At 49.1% G+C, this 25,286-nt stretch overlaps 1 protein-coding gene across 1 annotated transcript in view; it reads right to left on the bottom strand.

The window, feature by feature from the left end:
* ALDH1L1 (aldehyde dehydrogenase 1 family member L1) overlaps positions 1 to 13,144 on the bottom strand; it is a 79,860-nt gene extending 66,716 nt beyond the window's left edge. The window contains exon 1 of the mRNA XM_060307721.2: positions 12,923 to 13,144. The gene's annotated coding sequence lies outside the window, so the exon portion shown is untranslated. The remainder of the gene's footprint in view (positions 1 to 12,922) is intronic.
* Positions 13,145 to 25,286: the final 12,142 nt, after the last annotated feature.

The following is a 25,286-nucleotide window of genomic DNA, read 5'->3' as shown; positions in this document are numbered from 1 at the left end:
TGAATTGCGTCCCCTCCCACAAAGACGTATGTTGAAGTCCTCACCCGCAGCACCTCGTAACGTGACCTTGTTTGGAAACAGGATCTTTACAGAGGTAATCTAGTTAAAATGAAGTCATTAGGGTGGGCCCCAATCTAATACCTTCCATCCTTATAAAAAAGAAATCTGGACACAGAGACAGACACACACAGGGAAGAAGGCCATGTGTAGAGAGAGGGTCAGAGTGATGCATCTTCGAGCCACGGAACGCCAAAGATCACCAGCGATCCAGCCGAAGCAGGAAGAGGCGAGGAATGATTCCCCTGCAGGTTTCAGCGGGGGCGTGACCCGACCAGCACCCCGATCTCAGATTTCTAGGCTCCAGAACAGAGACAATTCACTTCTGTTGCTCTAAGATACCCAGTCCGTGGGACTGAGTTACCCTAGGAAACTAACACAGAGAGTTAATAGCATTTAGGTATAAAAAATTCTTAAATATCAGTAATAAAAAAAAGATGAAAATGAAATGTAAAGGTGATCACAGGATATAAACAAAGAAGATAGCAAAAATCAAGTAAGACAGGAATCACAAAAAATAAATATAAGAGGTCTGGAGCAGTGCATACCCAGGGCAGGGCAGTGGGGGTCCTGCCTCCAGTTCAGACAATCACAGGAGGCTTCTCCGGAGACAACTTACAAAACCAACTAAAATAGAGTCAGCTTTTTATTATCACAACGCACTGGGAATTCTCAACATCAGTAATACAATATAATCGTCCTTAAAAAAGTCTTGTGTTGTTCTAAGACTTACATACTTGTTGCAGTTACCGACTTTTTAAAAAAATAGAATTTCTTTTTTAGAACAGTTTCGATTTACAGAAAGACTGAGAGAATTTTAGAGAGTTTCCATCGACTCCCTCATCCAATTCTTCCTAAAAATTAACATCTTATATTAGTATGGTCTGTGTGTTGCAATTAACGAGCTACTATTGAGACATGATTATTGACTAAAGTCCAAGTTTATTTAGTTTCCCTACTTTTTAGCTAACATCTTTTTCTGTCCCAGGGGTACCCATTATATTTACTTATGTCTCCTTGGCCTTGGCTGTGATATTTTCTCATATTGTCCTTGTTTTTGATGATCTTAACAGCTCTGAGGAATGAGTTTTGTAAGATGCCCCTTTCCTGAAATTTATCTGATGTTTTTCTCATGATTAGACTGAGGTTATGGGAAGACCACAGAGGCAGAGAGCCATTTTCATCACATCATATCAAGGTTACATGCCATAAACATGACTTGTCACTACTGATTCTGAGCTTTTTGTCAAAGAAAGGTTGACTATTTATGTGGGTCTCTTTCTGGCTTCTCTACTCTGTTCCATTGATCTCTTAGTCTATTCTTTAGTCAATACTAGACTACCTTGATTGCTGTAACTTTATATCAAGCCTTGAAGTCGGGTGGTATCGGTCCTCTGACTTTGTTCTTCTTCAATATTGTGGTGGCTCTAGGCCTTTGCCTCTCCATGTATACTTGAATATTTATGTATGTATGTATATATGTATTTATTTATTTGGCTGCATCGGGCCTTAGTTGCGGCACGCGGGATCTTCACTGTGACATGTGGGCTCTTTGTTTGCAGTGCGCGGGCTTCTCTAGTTGCGGCACGTGGGCTCCAGAGTGTGGGCTCAGTAGTTGCAGCACGTGGGCTTAGATGCCCCGAGCCATGTGGGATCTCAGTTCCCCAACCAGGGATTGAACGCATGTCCCCTGCATTGGAAGGCAGATTTTCAACCACTGGACCACCAGGGAAGTCCCTATATACACTCTAGGCTCAGTATGTTGATATTTGAAAGGTAACTTACTGGAATTTTGATGTGAATTGCACTGAATATGTAAGATCAAGTTTGGAAAGACCAATTTATTGACGACATTGAGTCTTCCTTCCATGGATGCAAAATATCTATTTATTTAGATCTTTGATTTTTTTTTTTTTTTTTAAAGAATAACTACAGGGCTTCCCTGGTGGCGCAGTGGTTGAGAGTCCGCCTGCCGATGCAGGGGACACAGGTTTGTGCCCCGGTCCGGGAAGATCCCACGTGCCGCGGAGCGGCTGGGCCCGTGGGCCATGGCCGCTGAGCCTGCGTGTCCGGAGCCTGTGCTCCACAATGGGAAAGGCCACAGCAGGGAGAGGCCCGCGTACCGCAAAAAACAAAACAAACAAACAAACAAAAGAGAATAACTACAAAACTCTACATTCTTGTTCTAAGGGATCCTGTACATATTTTGTTAGATTTACACCTAAATATTTTATGACTTTTGGTGCGGATATAAATGGTGTTACGTTCCTAATTTCAAAATCCAATTGCTCGTTGCCTTCATATAGGAAAGCCATTGACTTTTTATACTAAGTTTGTATCCTGCATCTTTGCCATAATAACTTATTAGTTCTAGGAGTTTCATTCAATTCATTAGGCTTTTTTACATCTACAATTATGTCATCTGTTAACAAATACAGTTTAATTTCTTCCTTCCAAATCTGTATACATTTTCTTTTCTTGTCTTGTCTAATTGCATTAGCTAGGACTTCTAGCATGAAGCTGAATAAGAGTTGTGAGAGGGGACATTCTTTTTTGAAAATTTAATTAAATTAATTAATTATTTTTTAAACATCTTTATTGGGGTATAATTGCCTTACAATGGTGTGTTAGTTTCTGCTTTATAACAAAGTGAATCAGTTATACATATACATATGTTCCCATATCTCTTCCCTCTTGCGTCTCCCTCCCTCCCACCCTCCCTATCCCACCCCTCCAGGAGGTCACAAAGCACCGAGCTGATCTCCCTGTGCTATGCGGCTGCTTCCCACTAGCTATCTACCTTACGTTTGGTAGTGTATATATGTCCAAGCCACTCTCTCGCTTCGTCACAGCTCACCTTCCCCGAGAGGGGACGTTCTTGCCTTGCTCTTGATCTTACAGAGAAATCAGGAGGTTTCTCACCATTAAGTATGATGTTAGCTGTAGGGTTTTTGTAGATGGTCTTTATCACGTTGAGGCAATTTCTATGTATTCCTAGTTTGCTAAGAGTGTTTTAAAATCATGAATGGGTATTGGGTTTTGTCAAGTGCTTTTTCTACACCTATTGTTACCATCATATGATTTTTCTTCTTTAGCCCATTGATGTGATACATAACATTAATTGATTTTTGAACGTTGAACCAACCTTGCATACCTGAAAGAAACCCCACTTGGTCATGGTGAATAATTCTTTATATAAGTCGTTGGGTTTGATTTGCCAATACTTTTTTAATTAAAAAAAATTTTTTTTGAATTTTATTTATTTATTTTTGGCTGTGTTGGGTCTTCGTTGCTGCACGCGGGCTTTCTGTAGTTGCGGCAAGCGGGGGCTACTCTTTGTTGTGGTACGCGGCCTTCTCATTATGGTGGCTTTTCTTGTTGTGGAGCATGGGCTCTAGGTGTGCAGACTTCAGTAGTTGCAGCATATGGGCTCAGTAGCTGCAGCACACAGGCCCTAAAGCGTGTGGGCTTCAGTAGTTGTGGTGTGTGGGCTTAGTAGTTGTGGCTCGCAGGCTCTAGAGCGCAGGCTCAGTAGCTGTGGCACACAGGCTTAGTTGCTCCATGATCTTCCCAGACCGGGGATTGAACCCGTGTCCCCTGCACTGGCAGGCAGATTCTTAACCACTGCGCCACCAGGGAAGTCCCTGATTTGCTAATATTTTGTTGAAGATTTTTGTATCTATGTTCATGAGAGATATTGGTGTGTGGTTTTCCTTTCTTGCAATGTCTTTGTCTTGTTTTGGTATTAGGATGATGCTAACCTCAGAGAATGAGTGAGGAAGTCATTCTTTGACTTCTCTTTTATGGACAAGACTGTGAAAAATTTATATCACTTGTTCCTCAGATGTTTTTTAGAATTCACCAATGAAGCACATCTGGGTCTGCTATCCTGCATTAGAGATTTTGAAATTCAAACTCTTGACATTTATACAATGGAATAAAGAGGATGAGAAAAGATATACACAACATGTTGATAAGGAAAAAAATCAAGTTGTGTAACAGTATGAATGGAGTATTTCCATTCATACTGTTGTAAATTTATTCTCCCAACTTTTAGGAAAAATTTCAAACATACAGAAAAGTTGAAAGAATACATTAAACAACTGTGTATCTGTAGAGTCCCCACCTAGATAGCAACGATTAAAATGTTCCCAACTTTGATAGCTCCATGTAAAAGAGTGAAATTAGAACACTCCCTAACGCCGTACACAAAAATAAACTCCAAATGGATTAGAGACCTAAATTATAAGACCGGACACTGTAAAACTCTTAGAGGAAAACATAGGAAGAACACTCTTTGACATAAATCACAGCAAGATCTTTTTTGATCCACCTCCTAGAGTAATGGAAATAAAAACAAAAATAAACAAATGGGACCTAATGAAAATTCAAAGCTTTTGCACAGCAAAGGAAACCATAAACAAGACTAAAAGACAACCCTCAGAATGGGAGAAAATATTTGCAAACGAATCATCAGACAAAGGATTAATCTCCAAAATACATAAACAGCTCATGAAGCTCAATATTAAAAAAACAAACAACCCAATCCAAAAATGGGCAGAAGACCTAAATAGACATTTCTCCAAAGAAGACATACAGATGGCCAAGAAGCACCTGAAAAGCTGCTCAACACCACTCATTATTAGAGAAATGCAAATCAAAACTACAATGAGGTGTATCACCTCACACCAGTTAGAATGGGCATCATCAGAAAATCTACAAACAACAAATGCTGCAGAGGGTGCGGAGAAAAGGGAACCCTCTTGCACTGTTGCTGGGAATGTAAATTGGTGCAGCCACTATGGAGAACAGTATGGAGGTTCCTTAAAAAACTAAAAATAGAACTACCATACGACCCAGCAATCCCACTACTGGCCACATACCCAGAGAAAACCATAATTCAAAAAGACACATGCACCCCCATGTTCATTGCAGCAGTACTTACAATAGCCAGGTCACGGAAGCAACCGAAATGCCCAGAGACAAATGAATGGATAAAGAAGATGTGGTACATATATACAATGGAATATTAGTCATAAAAAGGAACGAAAGTGGGTCATTTGTAGAGACGTGGATGGATCTAGAGACTGTCATACAGAGTGAAGTAAGTCAGAAAGAGAAAAACAAATATCGTATATTAACACATATATGTGGAACCTAGAAAAATGGTACAGATGAACCGGTTTGCAAGGCAGAAATAGAGACACAGATGTAGAGAACAAACGTATGGACACCAAAGGGGGAAAGTGGCAGGGGAGGGGGTGGGATGAATTGGGGAGATTGGGATTGACGTGTATACACTAATATGTATAAAATAGATAACAAATAAGAACCTGCTGTATAAAAAAATAAATAAAATAAAATTGAAAAATTCCAAAAAACCCAAAAAACAAAAAAACCAGAAAAACAAAATAAAACAAAATAAAATGTTCCCATCTTTGTTCTCTATTGATCTATCTAAACTCTATCATTTAGTGTCAACTGAAGACATCGTGCTGCTTCACCCGTAAATACTTCAGCCCACATCTCTTGAGAATAAAAATAATTTCCTACAAATCATAATGCCATTATCACATCTAATAAAATTAACAATAGCTCCGTATCATCTAGTATCTCATCATTATTTAAATTTCCCCAATTATCCTAAGAATTCCTTCTACACCTTTTTCTTCAAGTGGGGATGCAATCTACATTCACGCATTGCATTTGGTTATTATGCTTTTCCAGTCTCTGTTGTTCTAGAAGGGTCACCCAGCTTTTTTTAAATGGCACTGACTTCTTGAAGAGCCCAGGTCTTGTAAAATGTCCCACATTCTGATTTGCCTGATTTTTTGTAATAGGATCATTTAATTTGTTCCTCCACTTTTCCGAATATGGAAATTAGGGGTTGGAGCTTAACTGAGTTCAGGCTGAAGATTTGGAGCAAAACACTTCGTAGGCATGTCCTCTTCATATTGCAGCCTAGAGGAGGCACCCAGCGAACAGCTGTCCCACCATGAATGATTATACATGTGGCCACTCAATTATGCTGGTGAATGGCAGAGTCCCCACTAGAAAGCACAATGTTTTCTTTGAATATCTTGGAAAAGGAAACCTGGGAAGGGCACAGCACTGCCCACCGCCAACACCCATCGACTGGACATTGGTTCATGAAAGTGCAGGTCACCCATGCAATGACATTCTCTGCAGCTATTAAGAAGAAGGTTTCAGTGGGTTCAAGGCATATTCTGAGCTACATAGGAGAGAGGAAGATTTTCCTAAGCATGATATCAAACCTAGAACTCAGAAATTGAAAGACGGACAAATTTTACTGTATTTCAGAGTTAAGTAATCCCGAGAATGTAAGGGTGGTCCAACAGGAGAAAAATCAATCAGTGTAATATACCACATTAAGAGCATGAAGGGCGATAACCTCATGATCATCTCAGTAGATGGACGAAAAGCATTTAACAAAATCTGACACTCTTCCATGATAAAAACCACTCATAAGTAGAAGGGAACTTCTGCAACATGAACATGCAACGTGAAAAACCACAGCCAACATCATACTCAGTGATGAAAGACAGATTTCCCTCTATGATCAGAAAAAGATAAGGATGCCTGCTTTCACAACTGCTATTCAACACTGTACTGGAGGGTCTAGCCAGATCAATTAAGCAATAAAATGAAATAAAAGGCACCAAAGTTGGAAAGGAAGAAGTAAAACTATGTCTATTCACAGATGACATGATATAGGACAAACCAAAAGAATTCACCAAAAAAACCCCAAAAAACAAAAACCAGCAAACAAAAACCCCTACCAGAGCTAATAAACACATGCAGCAAAGCTGAAGGATATGAACGGTCAATATACAACATCAAGTTGTGCTTCTGTACATCAGCAATGAATGAACAAGCTAAAAAAGAAATTAAGAAAATAATTCTATTTATAAGAGCATCCAAAAGAATAAAATACCTAGGAACAGATATAACCAAAAGAGTGAAAGACGTGTACACTAAAAACTACAAAACAATGCTGAAAGAAATTAAAGAAGACCTAAATAAATGCAAAGACATCCCATGTTCCTTGACTGAAAGACGTAATATTGGTGAGATGTCAACGATACTCAAAGCAATCTACGTAGTTTATGCAATCCCTGTCAAAATTCCAACGGCCTTTTTTTGCAGAAATGGAAATGCCAGCTCTCAAATCCATACGTAGGTGTAGGGGCCCTAAAGAGCCAAAGACAATTTTGTCAACGACCTAAATATAAAATGCTTAGAAGAAAACACAGGGTCAGTGGGCGCTTAGATTTGACACCAAAAGCACAAGCATTTCTCTAATGATTAGTGATGTTGAGCATTCTTTCATGTGTTTGTTGGCAGTCTGTATATCTTCTTTGGAGAAATGTCTATTTAGGTCTTCTGCCCATTTTTGGATTGGGTTGTTTGTTTTTTTGTTATTGAGCTGCATGAGCTGCTTCTAAATTTTGGAGATCAATCCTTTGTCAGTTGCTTCATTTGCAAATATTTTCTCCCATTCTGAGGGTTGTCGTTTGGTCTTGTTTATGGTTTCCTTTGCTGTGCAAAAGCTTTTAAGTTTCATTAGGTCCCATTTGTTTATTTTTCACACCGGTCAGAATGGCCATCATCAAAAAATCTAGAAACAATAAATGCTGGAGAGGGTGTGTAGAAAAGGAACACTCTTGCACTGTCGGTGGGAATGTAAATTGATACAGCCACTATGGAGAACAGTATGGAGGTTCCTTAAAAAACTACAAATAGAACTACCATATGACCCAGCAATCCCACTACTGGGCATGTACCCTGAGAAAACCATAATTCAAAAAGAGTCATGTACCAAAATGTTCATTGCAGCTCTATTTACAATAGCCAGGAGATGGAAACAAACTAAGTGTCCATCATCAGATGAATGGATAAAGAAGATGTGGCACATATATACAATGGAATATTACTCACCCATAAAAAGAAACGAAATTGAGTTATTTGTAGTGAGGTGGATGGACCTGGAGTCTGTCATACAGAGTGAAGTAAGTCAGAAAGAGAAAAACAAATACCGTATGCTAACACATATATATGGAATCTAAGAAAAAAAAAAAGGTCATGACGAACCTAGGGGTAAGACGGGAATAAAGACACAGACCTACTAGAGCATGGACTTGAGGATATGGGGAGGGGGAAGGGTAAGCTGTGACAAAGTGAGAGAGTGGCATGGACATATATTCACTACCAAATGTAAAACAGATAGCTAGTGGGAAGCAGCCGCACAGCACAGGGAGATCAGCTAGGTGGTTTGTGACCACCTAGAGGGGTGGGATAGGGAGGGTGGGAGGGAGGGAGACGCAAGAGGGAAGATATGGGAACATACGTATATGTATAACTGATTCACTTTGTTACAAAGCAGAAACTAACACACCATTGTAAAGCAATTATACTCCAATAAAGATGTTAAAAAAAAATAAGTTCTACGATAAATACAAAAACCTTCCTGATTTTAAAAAAAAAAGCACAAGTAACAAAAGAAAAAAATAGGTAAACTGGATTTCATCAAAATTAAAACTTATGGGCATCAAAGGCCATTCTCAAGAAAGTGCAAAAGCAATCTACACAATGGGAGAAAATATCTGCAAATCACATATCCGATAAGGCCTACTATCCAGAAGATATAAAGAACTTTTAAAACTCAACAAACAAAAACACAAACAAACCCATTTAAAAATGGGCAAAGAACTTGAACAGATGTTTTTCCAAAGAAGATGTATAAATGGCCAAAAGGCACTTGAAAATACGTTCCAGATCATTAGTCACTAGGGAAACGCAAACCAAAGCCACAATACACCATTTCACACCCAACAGGATGGCCATAATTAAAAGAAAAACAGACAAGCCAACAAGCAGAATGACGAACACTGGCAAGTGCTGTGGTCTGAATGTTTATGTCCCCACGAAATTCATAGATTGAAATTCTCATTCCTGATGTAATGGTATTAGGATGCGGGGCCTTTGGGAGGTACTTAGGTCATGAAGGTGGAGCCTCAGGAATGTGATTAGTGCCATTATACAGGGACCCCATGGAGCCCCCTCACCCCTTCCACCCTGTGAGGACACAGTGAAAAAGCACCAGCTATGGACCAGAAAGAAGGCCCTCACCAGACCATGCTGGCACCCTGATCTCAGACGTCCAGCCTCCGGAACTGAAAGAAAGAAATCCCCGTTGTTTATATCCTACGTTGTTTATAGCAGCCCGAACAGGCAAGAACAGCAAGAATGTGAAAAAATGGGAACCCGTACGTTGCTGGTGGGAATGGGAAATAATTCAGCGACCATGGACGTGTGTGCAGCAGCTCCTCAAAAAGTCAAACACAGAGTAACTATGACTCAGCAACTCCACTTCCAGGTATTTACCCAGAGAACTGAAAACAGATAAACACATGTTCTAGCAGCACTATTTTCCATAGCCCAAAAAAACCGTGCAGACAGCGCAACGGTCCATCAACCTATGAGTGAATAAACATTGTGACATCCATACAATGGAACACTATTCAGCCATTAATCTGGTGGCAACTCAGCTGAGTGTACTGCAGTTCAGGCTTGACTCGAAACACCTGGGGTTAGTGTCAGACTCCAAGGCTGCCCCCACTTCAGACGCCAGCCGCAAGTCTCTGGGCTTCCGCAAGCCACCACGCTTCTGATTGGCTGGCTCCAAATTCAGGCGTTCCTATGACACCTTCAGCTTCGATAATTCGCGAGAATGACTCACAGAAGCCAGGAAAGTGTGAAAGAGGATGATTATGTCTTGAAGCTTGATATTTCTAAACTAATACCGATAAAACTTGAAGAAGGTGCATGGGAAAGGAACCTTGGAAAAGAGAGTTTTGTGTGTGATCAGGATTGGCTAAGAGTAGAGTGAATTTAATTAAGCGAACTTTATGGTTAAAAGTAAGCTGGTGCAAGACTGAAGTTTGATTTGCCCTCTGTTAGGAGAACAAAGTTTCCTGCAATACTGAGCTGCTCTTGACCACAGATTGTAAGTTTCTTTCTCTAGCTAGCTTGGAGTTTTCCAAAGGGCCCCGAGCCATCTCAGAAAGAGCCATCTCAGAAAGAGCTACGAAACTAATTAGGATTGCTTGGTATGTGAAATGACATTGTCAGATGAATGGTGACAAACATTCTTAGGTTGTACTGTATGGGTAAGTGTCATTAATGTAACTATTCCAGAAAAAATGTTATATAAAGGTCCTAAAACTTGAATATGCTCTGGTATAATTTTATCAGTCACGATTCTAGTTATTACCTTAAAATTTGTGTGTTATAGCACTGTCAAGTGCATTATAATCAGATCTTTAATCAGGCTTTTAAAAAGTCTTTTGTCATTCATAAACCGTTATTGTTTCACTCTGATACTTTTACAAACATGCTTTATCTTCAAGAAAATTCATAGAAAAGACTTTTGACAACTATAGGTTTCTGATAACTTTTAGATCATATCACTGAACTGGGTAAAAAATTAAAGAATTCTAATTGAAATCTTGACGGCTTCATAAAACTGTTAATAAGAGATCAAGGAGTAGTTACATAAGACTGAATGAACTGGTGAATATGGTTATAATTTTTACAGGCTCTGTCTGAAACATTACTGGCTTTTAATCTGTGTTTTCCAGATATAAGGAAATCCTTCCCCTCAAGCTAAGTACTGACTTAGAACAATTTGGTAAATTACACCTTCATAAGCAGAATTGAAACATTTACCTTTTCTCTCTACCTGATCCCTCCCGAGACTGGAAGCTCTTAAGTTCCCAGCAACCTTATCAGGTAAATAAAGAAAGCCATCTCTTGACAGGTACAAGAATCTCAAGGTATTTTGGGAATCTCAAGAAAAGAGGAACTCATCCAGCTCTATAGTTATGGTAGGAAGAATCTGGTAGCAAGCCCTTGGCATGGCTTTCCTGGCCTTGACAGGTCTTTTAAAAATTCAATCTGAGATTCCTTATAAAAAGTTCCAGCAAAGCCAATTTTTAAAGAATGTGTATGATCAACTACACTTATGGGAATCATCAGACCAAGTTTATTGCAACCAGACTTATTTTGCAAATAAATTAGCCTTATTTTGGCTATATTTGGTAGCAATGAGGGTAATTTTAGAGATAAAAAGATTATGTTTCAGTGGGTTTTAAATTCTCGTTCTGTTAACTGAGGTCTGCATTTACAGTCTAAGACTCACCTGCCAGATACTTCCCTGTTATGTTACATAATTGTAAAGTTTAGCTGAATTATTAAAAAGACACTCTAAGTTTGTTTCTGAAGCTTATCACAGTGATCTATCCTCACATGAAGATCAAATGCCCCATGACCTGCGTCCAGGCCCTGTCAGAATTGAAAGCTTTTGTGTTAACGGTACTGTTGCCCCTAACACTTAGGAAGAAAAGGAAATTCTTTAGTTGTCCCAGAGTATAACTACCATGACACGTAACACTGCTTGCTAAGCCCACGCGTACAATGTGTGTGTGACAATTTCCTATGATAAAATGCATAGCCTATAAAATGTTTCTCCCATCAACGTGCCTCTGAGCTTGTCCATGATATCTGACTAGTTCTCCCCAACGAGAATAGCTACTCAAACGAATAAACAAAAGGTAGGCCTACCACCGAGGGACGTTATGGGTCAAGGGCAGGGAGAAACCACCCTGGACAGAGGGTAAAATATTTTGATTTATTAAAGGAATTACAAACAAAAAGGGAAAATGATAGAGAAAGCTTTCACATATTGAGGTATGCGTTATATGTGATTTATATATGATTTAACTTAACTAGAACAGCCTGCTTTTGTGGCCTATTGAATATGCATTGTACACCTCCTTTAATTATTAAGGAAAAATACATTTAGAAATCAAAATATAGTAACTGAGCTTTGGGCATCCTAAACAGAGCTGGATGGCCATTGTGGGCAAGACTTCAGACAAAGAACTGAAAACTTAAATTTTCTGAGCTGTATCAGACCCAAGGACACCTCCAGTCATTCTCAAAGCAGCTGCGACACTGTGATCTCTAGGTCTCCTTAGATCCTCTGTTGACACAAAGGAATTTTTACAGGGAATAACCTTACAGATGCAACACCCTCGGGTCAAACGGGCTCTGGACCCTGAGCTGTGTCTGACTCCCCTTGGCCAGAATTTATATGGGAGCCTCTTTCTGACCCCAAGGTTCTGAAGACATCCTAAAGACAACTAACGCCGTCCCCAACTAGAATGCAAGGGTCGATTCTTCTCATGGCCTTTCCTGTCATCTCTCCCTGGCAGGTTAAAGTTTTCTGGAACATCACACGAGACACCCAACAGGGCTGGAATTTTATGGACTGCTGGGTCTGCCGTCAGCCTCAAACCAGGAATGAAGATTGGCCCCTGGACCAACAGGGGACCCCACTGACAACTGGGAACTTCACCAAACTCCAGTTTAATTCCTCCACATCTGTGCTCCTGCCCAGGGACATCAAGGTTGCCCCCATTACCACTCCCACCCCAACGAAGGCACGTGCGTTAGTTGAATCCCCGTTTTCTGGGGGCCCAACCAATCTTCCCATCTGGAGCCTGGGTACATGGGCTGCTTCTTGGCCCTGGGAACGTGATCACACCGAGCCTGGAAGGTGTCCGGCCCACGCAGTCTGTGCCCTGGATGTCAGGGCACCATCACTAGCCCGAAGGTGACTAAGGAGAACCCCACACAGGGTGCGCCCCCGAGAGGTATGTGGTCCTGGGCAGCACAGGGGCACCCAGGCCGCAAACTGCCTCTAAGAAAGCTCCAGTGGACGTGGGGCTGTCGGCGGTGTGCACCCGACCCACGCTACACTCAGGGTTTTAAATTCACTCACCACTCCGCCCGGACGCAGAGCCACTCTTCGGGGCAGGAGGAGAGCTGGGCTGGTGGCCGCAGGCGTGGTCGCCCCTGTAGGTGCCCTGGTGAGCCTGGCGGGAACGCCCTCGACGGTGGCCTGGGTAACTGGAGAGCCCGGTTCCGACTTCAGAAGGCAAACCTTCACTGGACTCTCTGGCCCACAAGACACTCAACCCCCGCATTGCTCCTGATTCCCTGCTGGCTGGTCCAGGGGGGCTTGCGCCCCAGCAAACGCTTCCGCTGTTGCTATGGTAACATCCACGGTCCAACAGAGGAGCGGCAGCCTCTGCTGGGAAGGCCTCTGCTGGGCAGGCCTGACTCAACAGGCCTGGGCGGCGTCCAAGGGGCGCTCCGGCTTCCAGGGCCCTCAGTTATTCGCCGGCTCTGGCTCTCTGGTCCGTGTGTCCTCAGTCTGCCCGGTGAGTTTCGTCTCTTCGAGAAGTGAGGCCATCAAGCTCCACATGACGACCCAGGGGTACAAGAAAACGCGGCGACGGCCGGGTGACCCCCGGGGCTCCCTCGGCTGGCCGCGGACACCCTGCTTCTCAGCCCAGCGACCGCCTGCCGGCCCCTTGAGAACGAGGCGCAGTGACAAGGCAGGGGGTTGTCACCAAGGCAGTCAGCGCGAGCTCCCCGCCATCCCTGAGGGCACGCGGGCTGTCGGCGGCGCCAGGAGGACGGGAAAACCGGAGGCGCCGGAACCGGAACGGCCACGTCCAAGATGGCGGCGGGCCTGCGTCCGGGAGCCCCTCCTCCCGGCGGGCTCGTCGCGGTACCTCAGCATCCAGGTGCACCTGCCGGTGCCCGTGAAGGACGATTAAAGAAGGGAGTTCCTTGGGCTTCCCTGGTGGCGCAGTGGTTGAGAGTCCGCCTGCCGATGCAGGGGACACGGGTTCGTGCCCCGGTGCGGGAGGATCCCACATGCCGCGGAGCGGCTGGGCCCGTGAGCCATGGCCGCTGAGCCTGCGCGTCTGGAGCCTGTGCTCCGCAACGGGAGAGGCCACAACAGTGAGAGGCCCGCGTACCGCAAAAAAAAAAAAAAAATAGAAGGGAGTTCCTCGGGAGAGCCCCCCCTCTTCCCAGAAGACGATGCCTGTGCCGCCTTCAGTAACCCTGCCTTGGAAACCTCGCCCTGATCCCCAAGGAGAAGCGAGCCCTCTGCTTCTCCAGCCCTTTCCGCCCCGTGCGCTACAGGCAGATCCTCCAGGCTTCCAGGGGGTTGGGCCGATGGGGGCAGGCGGCAGGAGGGCAGGGATAGGGTATTAGTGCCGCTTTCCCCCACCTTCCCGTAGTGTAGCTCTGTCCTCTGCAGCCACCGTCCCCTCCTGGACCTGCCCCTTCTGCAGCTGCAGCCATGGTGGGTCCAGGAACCACACGCCTGCCCGGCTCCCGAGTAGACGGCCAACAGCCCCCCCGACTCAGCCCTCCCCTCTGCAAATCATCCTTTCACCAATTTCTCTTAGTTAAACTCTGTAAAGCATGTGGTCTCTCTCCTGCCGAGACGCGGACGGATACATCAGCCGTGTAACACCTGGCACCTGGGACCCTTTGCTGCAGGGCTTGTACCTGGACGGACGGTCCCTCGGGCAACAGATACAAAGAAACTAGTATAAGGGAGTAAAAATTATCGTATGCATGTTCAGTTGGGGCAAATTATGAACAAGATACAAAAAGACCAAAAATCCAACTGCCACTTCTGATGAGTCAGGAGCAAAAGCAGGGTCCTGGGCATGCACCCTGCACACAGCACCACCCATGGGGTGCACAGAACACCTAAAGTCACCCCTCCAGCCCGACCCCTGAACGCACCCTACCCTCACCCCGTATAAGGAACCAGATCACCAGCCCCCCAGGGAGCAAGGGCACCTGTTACTTGCTTTCACTCTCTCCTGTTACAGCACGAGTCCCAGTAAAGCCTCGCCTGAATTTCTCGTCTGGCCTCTAATCAATTTCTGTTGATTAACGAGGCCAAGAACCCTGGTCAGTAACACTTAGATGCAAGAGGAAAATGAAACAGTGAACCTGCTGCCAGCCAGACTGTTCTTACCTTCTCTGCACCTATCACGGGGCCCTGAGAGTCACAGCTGCTGCGTTAGCCATAAGGTGAAGAAGCAAGTGACACTACAGTGTGTACAACAGGATCCCTGATAGATATTTAGATAGAGAGATATAGACAGATGATAGGCAGATGATAGATACATGATAGATAGATGGATGATACGTAGATAGATGATTGATAGATAAATGATAGATGATTGACAGATAATAGATAGATACACAAAAGATAGATGGATGAGAACATGTTTTATGAAAAGAGATTTGGGGGACTTCCCTGGTGGTGCAGTGGTTAAGAATCCGCCTGCCAATGCAGGGGACACGGGTTCAATCCCTGGTCTGGGAAGATCCCACATGCCTTGGAGCAACTAAGCCTGTGCGCCACAACTACTGAGCCTGCATCTAGAGCCCACAAGCCACAACTACTGAGCCCATGCACCACAACTACTGAAGCCCAAGCGCCCTAGAGCCCGTGGTCCGCAACGAGAAGCCACCGCAGTGAGAAGCCCGCGCGCCGCAACTAGAGAAAGCCCACACGCAGCAATGAAGACCCAACACAGCCAAAAAGTAAATAAATAAATAAAAGATTTTTTTAAAAAGATTTTTGGAAGATTTATCTGGACATTGGCAGTGATTGTCTTTGATAGAAATGCCTGGAGGCCAGGCTTCACTTTCTCCACTCCAGAGTTGTTTACTTTTCACAGTGTCCATTCCTTCTTTCTCTTTAGCAAGACAGAAGGCGTGGAAGGGTTTACTCTGTTGTCCATAAGAAACGACCCAAACTGCAGTGGTTTTGTTTTGCCCACAGGCAATCTGACCTGGCCTCGCCTGGGCGGCTCCGGGCATCTGGCTGCAGGTCAGCAGGGGCTCTGCTCCTGGGGTTTGGCGGGTCATCAGCTGGGGAAACAGTGGGGAGAGTGGCCGGCGTGCTTCTCACCCTCCCGCAGGCCAGCCCCGGCGTGTCTCCGTGATGCTGCAGATGTCCCAGGGGAGCACCAACCACAAGCACTTTCCAAGTCTCTGCGTGCCTCACGGTGGCTGCGGCCCTGTGGGGAGGCTGAGCAATGACGGTGGCCCCCAAGGGTCTCCCCAGAGCCAGAGGCAGCCTGGGATGCCAAGGGCACTGGGCCTGGAGGTTAGCACCTCAGTCCTGGGGCAGCTCCAGCCCTCAGCCGGCCTCGGTCACACACGGAGTCACAGCGACAGCGTCACCGCTCAGAAGGTTTAAGGCCAAGCCTCACGACCCTGCCCATCTCAGAGGGGCCACCGGGCTCCATGGTCCTGTGGCCACATTTGGTAGGGCTGTGCGGGCTCAGGACATGCCCTGCTCACCAACTCCCCTTGTGTCCCTGACACCATGGCCACCACCACTGTCCTGAGACGGATTTTGTGTGTGTGTGTGTGGTACGCGGGCCTCTCACTGTTGTGGCCTCTCCCGTTGCGGAGCACAGGCTCCGGACGCACAGGCTCAGCGGCCATGGCTCACGGGCCCAGCCACTCCACGGCATGTGGGATCCTCCCGGACTGGGGCATGAACCCGTGTCCCCTGCATCGGCAGGTGGACTCTCAACCACTGCGCCACCAGGGAAGCCCGAGACCGATGTTTTTTGTTAAGCTTATGCCTTGCTTACTTATGGGCCTTCCTGGCCCCAGTGAGTGTTTGGCCTTGCGACTCGGGTGAGTGGACACAGTGGACGCAGAGACAGTGCTGACTGAAGACTGGCACGTGTGGGGACCGAGGGCACAGGAGAGAGATGGGGAGGCCTGGGCCGGAGGTGAGGGGGTGAGGGTGGGATCCAGCGCACACCGGTTCTGGGTGCCTTCAAAGGCCCAGGCCGCTGAATGCAAGTCCTATCTCCCCGCTGGTGGGCAACTTGCTGGCGGGTGGGTTTTGTGGGGCTCTTAGGTCTCTATGCAGCCGCCTTCTGTGGCACAGGCTCGTCATTCTACCTCACAACCGGTCCACATGGATGCAGGGGGCAAAGAGAGGGGCTTGCTAGCCTGTGCTCTGTCTTCCTGCTTCCCAGCCTCCACAAAGGGAAAAGCCCCCATTAGTGCATCTTCTCCTGGAGGCCGGAAACGTTCTTCAATTGCCCTGAATCTCAGTGTCTGGGAGAGCACAGAACCTCTCAGCCCAAGAGCCCCAGTTTATGGATGGAGAAAGTGAGGCCCTGGGAGGCCTCACAGCACCTGACGGAGCGGGGACGGTTCCTAGATCTTTTAACTCTCATGAAGGAGAAAGAGAGCAAAGAGAAAACGGTGCCAGGCTTGGCCCGAGGCTGGCCAGCACCCCCCTCCTTCCTCAGAGGCCAGGAAGTTTCCTCTTCTTACGTGATGCAAGTGAGCTGGCAAGGCCCCTGAGGACCCTCGTACAAATAACAACAGAGGCACCATCCGGCATCATCCCGTGGGGTGAAGGGCCTTCCTCCTGGTGCCCTGACCCACGGACCGGACCGGAGCTGGACCTGTGGGTGGCCCTGCAGCCTGACCGGAGGGGGGCAGTGGAGTGCAGCAGACCATCTGGAATACTGGCTCTGCTGGAAACCTCTGGCAGGGATGGCGGTGCCCCCAGGGGCCACGTTCTAGGGCCTGGGCAGGTCGCTCTAAAGTCCTGTGGAAAACAGCCGCGGGCGCCGGCCTGGCCAAGTCAGCACAGCCAAGTACCTCTGCTGCTGGGTCATGGCGCTGCTGAGGCCGCTCAGCCCCGGGGTCCAAGACCTTGGAGGAGCCTCAGGAGGGCACAGAGGTCCCGGGACCTGGACCTGCTGCAGGGCGGGAGGTGCCCGGCATCTGTGCTGGTCCCACCAGCGCCGTGGGACACAGAGCAGAGCACTCAGTAGGCGCTTCGGCATGTAGTGGGTGCCTTAGCTCCTCCCACCCGGTGCTCTCCTGCGCAGGCATCGCGGGCAAGCGTGTTTGATGATTCGGCCCCGTTGGACGCGTGCATGATGCAAAGTCCCCGTGTGTGTGTCCCTTCCCTGCTGGCCCTTTCATCCCATTGCACAACGGAGAGAGGGGTTACATCAGCTCAGCGGCCCAGGCCAGCATGTGATTCAGCATTTCCAGGGCTTTCTGCTGCCTCTTGAGAAACTGGCTTTGATGGGGCACAGAGGGATCTGTGGCAACCCTCCTGCCAGGAGCAAGTCCCCAAGGTAGCCGTGCTCTCGCTTTGGCCGCCACGGAGCATGTGGCCACCTCGTCCTCCCCTACTCTTGTCCTGCCAGTCCCGGCCCTCCACCCCAGAGTCTCAGAGCAGAGAAAGGGCCTGTGAAGAGCGACACCTGTCCCTGGGGGGAGAGCTGAGCTCCCCAAGTCCAGGGCATGAGGCTTCAGCAGCACAGCCTCAGGCCACACAGGGGTACCTTGGGGGCTGGCGCGGAAGCCCCCCAGGCCTAAATTAGAAGTGAAACATGAGAGTAAAGAGCAATATAAGAAATGAAATCAGCTAAGTTTTGATGAAATGAAAAGTTAGAGATTTTCTTTAAAAACTTAATGCAGGGGCTTCTCTGGTGGCGCAGTGGTTGAGAGTCCGCCTGCCGATGCAGGGGACGCGGGTTCGTGCCCTGGTCCGGGAGGATCCCACGTGCCGCGGAGCGGCTGGGCCCGTGAGCCATGGCCGCTGAGCCTGCGCGTCCGGAGCCTGTGCTCCGCAACGGGAGAGGCCACAACAGTGAGAGGCCTGCGTACCGCAAAAAAAAAAAAAAAAAAAAAAACTTCATGCAAAGTCCATGCGGTCAGGATGAATTTTACCCCATAAAGCAGTACAGCCTCTTAAATGGAATTCATCCCTCAAATGAATCTCTCTCCACTTCCCATCGTAACCAAACCAAAATCCCAGTCATTTCAGGAACACTCCTCCCCCTTTCTGGGTCTGTGTCCATCTCTGTGGGTCGGAAAGGCATTGGCACCGTGTTCATCCTGGCCCCGACTCTGGGTCCAGGAAAGCTGGGGGCCAGGATGGGCGTGTGCATGACTTGTGGACTCACACCCTGTCCCCGGCGGGCGTCGGTGGGAGGAGGAGAGGGGCAGGGCCACCCCACGGGGCGAGGGGAGGGAAGGACACTTCCCGGGCAGGCCCTCTTTCCACGGGGCCTGTTGCCCGGGTGTGAGGACACAGACCCAGAACGTGAGGGGAAAACAGCAGACCCCTTCAGAGACAGCCTCACAGAGGGACGTAGCCGACCCCCCCGGCTGCCTCACCCTGCCGTCGGCAGGATAGCTGTGCAACTGTCCAAACGTCCTGTTGCACCTTGCACTGTGTTCTCATTATCAGAACAAACAGACCACCCAGGAGTGGAAGTGCAGGTGCTGGGCCTGAACTGGCAGGGCGATGCCTCGGGGCTGGAGGACGTGTCTGGGTCACTCACTTGGGCTCTGGACCTCAGCCTGCAACCAGACGTCCACCAATGAAAGCAAAGGACGACACAAACGACAAGTCAGAAATGCGGGGATGTGTCATCAAAGACTCTGAGACAGGAGGGGGCCCAGGGCTCTGTGGGATCAGAGCCGCTGGGAGAGGACCCCACCCCCATCCCGAAGCCTGGCCACGCAGCAGCGGGTGTTCCTCGCAGGGGCATCTCGGACAGAGGCGGGCAGCGCTCCGCTTGGCTTCACGTAGGCGCAGCGCCTGACGTGTTTCAAGCTGCAGCCATTTACGAAGAATCCAAGGCTTGCCACCTCGTGATCCCGACTGGCCTTTCTCCCAAAACACTTGGATTCCCTGCCTGCCTCACATTTAAAACACACATACGCCCAGAGTTCCAAGTTAGGGGAGTTAATCCAGTCCCTCCAGCCACTGGGGGCTGCCCCTGCCCGGGCTGGGGGCCCCGCCACAAACACCCTGTGAGCCAAACACAAAGGCCGACTGGGGGGGGGGGTCAATCAGCGTAGCCCGCGGGAGGCGGGGGGGAGGGTGACTGTCAGAAGGGGGGCAGCTGGGCAGGCCTGACGTCAGAATGTCCCATTTTTTTGCACAAAGACAGAAACCTGGGTTTTAGAGGAAATCGAAACTTTTAAAATCATAGTAAGGCCAAACAGAATGTATCTGTGAGCTGGATGCTTGCAGGGGGGTGGGATGGGGACTGGGGTGTCCTGAGTGACAGGGGTCCCTGCGGCGCCTGGCGTGACAGGCACTCAGCAAGTAATTCCTGGATGGGTGGATGAATGGATGGACGAATGAATGAACGTGTTGGCAGGATGCCCGGCTCCCACGGGCCCGCGAGGTTGTTTACCCCATGTCCCGTGGGAGAACATGGCGTCCAGAGGGAGCTTCCCCACGGAAGTGCCGGAGCCCACAGGGACCGGAGGGTTGGCTGACAACTGTGGCAGCGAGAGGCTGGGGGGAGGACCCAAGCTGTGCGGTCAGGCCCAGGGGCCCTACTGGAGCTCCGTTTCCCTGGGCAGCGGCTGCCACTCCTTAAGCCCTCCTGTCACGGTTGGACACAAGCACAAAGGCACAAACACAAAAACCTCAGTTAGCGGGAGCCCCTGAGGAAGAAGCCTGGCCCCCAACAGCCCCTTGTGCAGCTCTTCCCAGGAGGCCTCAGGCCCCAAAGGCCAGGCCAGCAGGGCAGGGGCTGGGCTGGGCCAGAGAGGAAACAAGTGTGCTCCGCCGCCCCCCACCCCCACCCCGGGGGAGCTGGACGTGGTTTTCTGTGCCCAGGACTTCAGGCCCTTTGCCTTTGGCTCGTCCACTAAGGAGACAGGCTGCTCACCCAGGGCCTCCCTCCAAGTGTGTTTGAAGGTTCTCTGTGTGTGCGCTCCACTGCAATGCATAAGTGCACATGTATGCAAGCATCTTGCCTGTGAATGCATGGCTCTGTGTGTGCAAAGACCCCTACTATGTGTATTTGTTTGTGGAGAGCATGGTGTGGAGGGTATAGACCACTGTCTGTGTCCCACCTGCAGTGCCTGCTTGTGCACAAAGGCCGTGTGTTCCTCTTACTGTGTCGGTGCATTCTGGTGTGTGCGCGCGCGCGCTCGCCCCTGCGCACTTGCTGGGCTGAGGTGCGCGTGCCCTCGCCGCCCCGGAGGCCAGCGCCCTCCTGGACGTCGCCCCCCAGACGCGCTCAGCACCACCACCACCACCCCCCGCCCCACCCCCCCGGCACCCTCGTGCCCTCCCCCTGCGGGCGGCGGAGCATCCGGCAGGGCTCTGGGCGGAGCGCCGCGCCCGGGGGAGGTCGGGCGCATTCCTGCGCGCGCTCAGGCCGGAATCGGTACATTCCATTCATAACACTCCCTCGAGCGGGGGAGGGAGGACGGAGCGGAGAGTTAGTGATTAAACGGAGGAAGAACGAGGCTCCGCTTGGCTGCGCGCAGGATCAGCGCTGGAGGCGAGGAGCACGTGAGCTGCTTCCCGGGAACCCGCCGGCTGCTCACAGGTGGCCTCGTGGTTGTGTTCGGACACGGCACCACGGTGCACCGGGCCCAGGGGCCAGTGACGGTCAGAGGCGGCCAAGGGGCCTTTGGGCAGCCTAAGTACAGGTAGTCTTCTCCCGCAGGCCCGCTATAGGTTTTGTTGTCGCTCCCATTGTACAGATGGGAAGACTGAGCCTCAGAGATGAAGGTGCTTGTGCCTGGTAGCCTCATCACAGCAGCGACAGCCTTTGCAAAGCCCTGGCCCACTGAGGGGAGCTTTTGCCTGCCTGATGCCCACATCTCCCTCAGCTGAGTGCCGCCCTCCTCCAAAGCCCCCTATGCCCCTGCCACTCCTCTTGGCCCTGGGTGTGCTGTCCCGTTTGTTTTGGGGAGGATCTCACCTCCCCAGCTGAGCTGTGCCTTCCCCAAGAACGGGGCCCGAATCCCACCTGTGCCCGGCCAACAGGCAGTGGGAGCTCAGCTGGCGGGACACTCTGGCGTGAGGGGTGTCATGGCCCCACTGGACACGGTGGCAGAGAGAACAGGCGAGAAGCAGCTGAATCTGACTTGGCTCCAGGTGGACAGGGAGGTGGTGTGGAGGAGAGGGGGCTCTGGCTGAGGGCACGGCCAGCATGGCTGGGACAGCTGTGGCCTCGTCCCAGTGCTGAGCAGGGGTGACGTGGAGTAGACAACTCAGTGCCCAGTTCTGCTGGCCCTGGCTGGGGCCAGGCCGCCGAGGGTGCAGGCTCTGCTGTGTGTCTGAGGACAGCCGGGGGGAGCTGGGGGCTGGGGGAGCGGCTGGCACTGGGGCTACGTGAAGAAAGGCTTCTGTGGGGGGCGCTGGATGGGCCCTAGCGTCACACTGCAGGCAGGTGGTGGGCAGCAGAGGACCATCTTCAAAAGGCAGAGAAAAGAGTCATGTGTCCACCCGTCCGCTGCAGGCCGCCATCCACCTGAGGCCCCGTGACCCCCGGATTAGCCAGAACGATGCCTAGAGGTTCTGTGATTGACGGGGGAGATGCTGGAACAGGGGGGCCTACGGGTCCCGCTCAGCCAGCCAGGCATCGGCCACGCAGCGGGCAGGGGCCTCTCCTGGGCTGGAAAACCTGGGCAGATCACTGCGCCATTCCAGCAGGTCACTGTGACCGGGCAGGCTTTGTCCGCTCAGCGTCGGTGGGCAGGGGTGGTCCTGGTGTCCCCGGGGGCAGTGGCAGGAGTCACTCGGCAAATGCGCTGGCCCCCTGGTCCCCACCTCACCCTCTCCTTCCTCCTCCCCGTCTCCTCATCACGATGGACTTGTCTGGACCCGTGCTCCCAGGGAGAAGCTGAGTCGCCTCCATTTGTGCCCACAGAGGCTTGCTACTCTGCAGTCTACAGCGGCGGTTCTCGACGTTGGTCCAGAGAGCTCTGGGCCCACAAGACCCTTTCAGGGGGGTGCTCGTGATAGTGCCGGGGGGTGTTTTCCTCTCTCACCTCTCCTGAGGGTACAGCAGCATCTTCAGGGTGACGCGCTGTCGTGCAGTCGCAGCTCCAACTGCCGATGAGACGTGTGCTGTGCGTCCTTGCGCTTCAATGTCTCTGCATCCTAATTAAAGTTAATTAATTTAAAAAGGGATCCCAGACCAAAAATGTTTGAGAATCGCCAGTTTAAACTGGGTTCAAACCCAGGTTCTGTCCCTGACTGTCTACAAGGTCTGGAGCAAATACTTAACATAGGAACCTGCAGCCCCTCTGCTTAAAGAGGGCAGAACGGCACCTCCCTCCTGGTGCCCACACGGGCGTGCGTGAGGCTGGAACGGAACACGGTGGGTGGTGCACCCAGCGGGTACACCCGTGGGGCTCTGCCTTGCAGACACCCCTCCGTCCTCTGGGGAAAGGCGGCCAGCTCCCTCCAAGGCCCTGGGCGCCCGTGGGGTTTGGAGGGACTCTTAGCAGCTCTTCAGAGTCTGGCAAACAAGAGCCACCCGAGCCCCTGCCCCAGCGCATTCATCCCGCCTGGCGCCTTCCCCAGGCGGGCGCCCGGCCAGCTCCCTGAGCACACAGTTTCCTGCATGTCCGAGGTGTGAGAAAAGTAACGTGTTTGTTGTTGACCTTGCTGGGAAGGGCCTGGTTTTAGAAAGCGGTGGGTTTTGAACTTGTTGCAGAGTACATTCTGTAAGTCCTGACCAAAATACCAACTGACGTAAAAGGAGCTCCTTCACGGAAAAAATATTTTGCTTGGAGATGGACCCCTGGATGCCGATGGAGGGTAAAGTGCGTCCTTCCCCACGCCAAGCCGGAGCCATCCGGGGCGAGTGCCGGGATTCAGCCTTTGCTGCCTGGGCTGCCACCTCCGAGGGAAGCCACGGGGGGGAAAGGCCGTTCCAGCTGAAAAGAGAATTCAGTGTGGTGGCCAGTTACAAAATAAACATACAAAACCCGTGGCTTGCCAAACGCCCTAAAATAACTGTAACAGAATATATTGGAAAAAAGATCCCATTCACAATTCAATGAGAAATTAGGAATCCCGGCAATAAACTAAACAAGGAAACACACACAGGACGGGAGGCTCCAGCTCTCACCTGAGAAATAAAAATCGAGTCGGAAAAAAAAAAATCATTTGAGTCGATGGAGAGAAAGACGTGTCTCTGCATAGAAAGCCATAATATTTTTAAAATGTCCATTTTCTAGCAGAAATATTTGAAAAGGAAAGCAAGAGGGTGGGGGATGGGATTATCAGAGATGAAGGCTAAAATCCTTTAAACACTGAACTCCTGATGCAAGAATGGAATGGAAAACAATGGAAAGTCTACATGTCAGCCTGAAGTTATATAAACACTTGATACATGAAAAGATGACCTTTCAAATCAGTGGAAAAAGCAAGGGCCTTTTTCAATTAACAGTTTGGGCAAATCGCCAACCCGCTGAAATTAAATAAAATTAGATTCCTGTTCCGTGTTCTAGATGGATTAAAGATTCAAACGTAAAATGAAACCATGAAAACACTAGAAGCATGTTCCAGTGAATATTTATGTAATCTTGGGGGTGAGGGAGAACTTAACATGAAACCAAAGATTAAAACAATAAGGAAAAGGTAACGGGTTTGACCAGAAAACATTTCAAAACTTCATTGTGTCAATAACTACAAACAGATCGTCTCTTTAGAAATGGACTAGAGCGGCTTTGGCTGCAACCCTTTCCAAGCTCTCATCGACACAGGAAAGCAACAAAACTCGCCACATTCATCCAGGCAGCAAATTTTCATCTATCGCTGTGAAAAAAGAGAAATAAAAACAGAAAAGCCCCTGCCGGAAGGGAGCTGACATCTACGATGAGAGCCAAACAAGTGAGGTAAACGAATGAAAAGACTGCCCACTGAAAACTCAGACGGAAACCCAAAAGGGCGACTCTGGAGAAGCCGCCAGTGAAAAGGCAGGGCGACGGCTGCCATCTTCCTGCGCTCCTGCAGGTGGTCATTTCAGAGGCACGACCCTTCCAAACCCTTTTAACCCTCTTCAGTGTGTTTTTGTCTCCTTATGCTACTTACTCTGCTTACTTTTGCTTACTTTGCTACTTCCTTGAAAAGCTGCATGTTCCCAGCGGGTCACACACACAATTGCAGATGAACGTGTGATTTCAGATTAGGAGGAAGTGTTCCTGATTGTAGGTGGTCCCTGGAGGAGTGTTTTCAATTTTAATCGTTTTCTATTGATTTTAAGGTCTATGAGGAAAGCACTCGTATTCCGTGTGTGGGAGACCTATGGCATTTCCTTTCAAATAAGTATGTTTAAGTAGGGAGTTGATTTGAAAACCAAGGTTAAGTGCACGATAACACACTTGGTTCAAGCACATGGCCAAAGTCACGACCTTGGCGAGGGAAGCGACTGCTCTCCGGGACACGCTGCTGTGGGCAAGGGGCCGCCAGAGGGCTTGCTCCGCCGTTTCAG

The sequence above is a fragment of the Globicephala melas genome, chromosome 11, assembly GCF_963455315.2.
Source record: "Globicephala melas chromosome 11, mGloMel1.2, whole genome shotgun sequence".
Classification (NCBI taxonomy): Eukaryota; Metazoa; Chordata; class Mammalia; order Artiodactyla; family Delphinidae; genus Globicephala; species Globicephala melas.
The sequence above is the reverse complement of the archived record's forward strand: the minus strand, read 5'-3'. Positions and strand labels throughout refer to the sequence as shown.